The following is a 1,935-nucleotide window of genomic DNA, read 5'->3' as shown; positions in this document are numbered from 1 at the left end:
CCTTTGCAAGGCTGGCTCCGTTTCATCCCTCAGCACTCAATTCAAATGCCGCCTCCTCAGAGAAGTCCTCCCTGACCAGCTCGGTCACCAGCGGTCCCCTCCCTGCCCCAACACACTCTGTGTGGACCCCGTTTCTTTTCTTCACACCCCTCAGCCCATGCAGGAATCCTTGCGTCTTCTTCCTGCCTGCCTCCTCCACCAGACTGTGGACTCTGCGGCTGGGAACCAGGTGTCTCTAAGTCTCTTCTGCGTCCCAGGGATCCAGCATGGAGCCCGGCACATCAACATCTTTTGAATGAGTAAATTATTTTGTTGTATTTATTATTATTATTTTTTCACGCCTACAGCACCTGGTCTTCCTAGGTGGTCTCCCATCCAGGTACTAACCAGGCCCGACCCTGCTTAGCTTCCGAGATCAGATGGGATCGGGCACGTTCAGGGTGCCACGGCCATCGACTTGAATGAGTGAATAATAACAGCCTCTATTACAGCTGTTATTGATGTCATTATTCTCATTTTTCAGCTGAGGAAACAGGTCCACTGAGTGGGCCGCAGAGCTGAGCATCCAGCCTGCGGGACTCTGAGCCCAGCTCCCTCTCCCAGCCCTGCGCCAGGAGGGAGCCATCTCTAAAGGTGACCTCATCCCCAGACCCTGGGCTTCCCCCTGCAGTCCTGGAACCAGGAAATGAAACCAAAACCAGCCCCATTCTTTCTTTGGAACTGGGAGGGGCATCCGGGGCAGATGGCTGGGGGCCTGGAGGCGCCCCGGGGCCAGGCACCCGTTGCAGACTTTGGTCAGAGGACTGCGCTGTCTAGGCCAGACTCCAACCCGCTGCTGCCCAGGCCAGGTTAACCATTGTCAGTGCCAGGCTGCCTGGCTGGGGGACCTTGGGCATGTGACTTTGCCTCTTGGGGCTTCGGTTTCCAAAAAATGGAGATAATGGAAATATCTGCTTCCTGGGGTAGCTGTGGGAAGTGAGCATGGTATGTGGAAGCTGGAGATCCTATCCTGCTACTCTGAACCACTTACCAGCCCAGCAGCTTCAAAGCCACGTTACGTCACGCCCTTGCACAGGCACCTTCAACTGTGTGAAATGTTCCCGCTACACACCCTTCAAAACCCAAAGCCAGTGTCCCATCCTCCAGAGCTCTGCTCCTTTCTCACTAAGGCCAGTCCACGCGTCCGCCCCAGCCTGGGCCCCACAGGAGTGCCCGCCCATGTCTGGCTCCGAGGATCCTCCGGGCCGGGTGGAGAGGCGGAGGGCTTGTTAAGGGAAAGACTGAGTCCATCGCCACCCACAGACTCGAGCAAATAGAGAAGTGGGCACTGGTGCCTGGGTGACCTTTGCTTAAGTCACCTACCTTATCAGGCATCACGAGGGGCCACCCTGGCTTCCTCTCCCCAACAGACCCTCTACCCAGAGAGGGGAAGGGGTGCCGGTGGAGGCCTTGGTGTCTGGTCGGGGCACCCATCTTCCAGGGTTGCATAAACATAAACTCTTCAGTTATTTACAAAATGCCTCCAGCCCCACCCCCCCCAACCCCTCCCTACCTCTGCAGGTTCTTCCTGGGGTCAGGTGGGACCCTCAATGAATCCGAGTCCTCCCACCTATGAAGGGGCAGAGTCAGGCCTGGGGGCTCTGAGCTGGTAACAGGTCCCACCTCAGGGCCTTTGCCCTCTGCCAGGGCTACCCTTCCATGCTGGCTCCATCTCCTCAGATGGGGTTTCCCTTGCCCCTCAAAGGAGCCATTCTCACATACCCCCCATTACCCTGCTCATCTCTCTGGTCCACCTTGCTTGCATGTCAGTGAGTTGACCCTACTATTCTAAACAAAACTGCCTTTGAGACCCTGGGGTCAGCTCTACAAGCGAACCCAACATCAGCCCGCAGAGGGACACCTCAAATGTTCGTTTTCAGATGACGCAGTCACTGA

At 56.6% G+C, this 1,935-nt stretch overlaps 1 non-coding gene across 1 annotated transcript; it reads right to left on the bottom strand.

Moving 5' to 3' along the window:
• Positions 1–338: 338 nt before the first annotated feature.
• Positions 339–457, bottom strand: LOC111734864. Its single transcript, XR_002778611.1, has one exon. It is a non-coding gene; the product is annotated as a 5S ribosomal RNA (ribosomal RNA).
• Positions 458–1,935: the final 1,478 nt, after the last annotated feature.

The sequence above is a fragment of the Pteropus vampyrus genome, unplaced genomic scaffold, assembly GCF_000151845.1.
Source record: "Pteropus vampyrus isolate Shadow unplaced genomic scaffold, Pvam_2.0 Scaffold8148, whole genome shotgun sequence".
Classification (NCBI taxonomy): Eukaryota; Metazoa; Chordata; class Mammalia; order Chiroptera; family Pteropodidae; genus Pteropus; species Pteropus vampyrus.
This window is presented reverse-complemented; position numbering and strand designations above follow the sequence as displayed.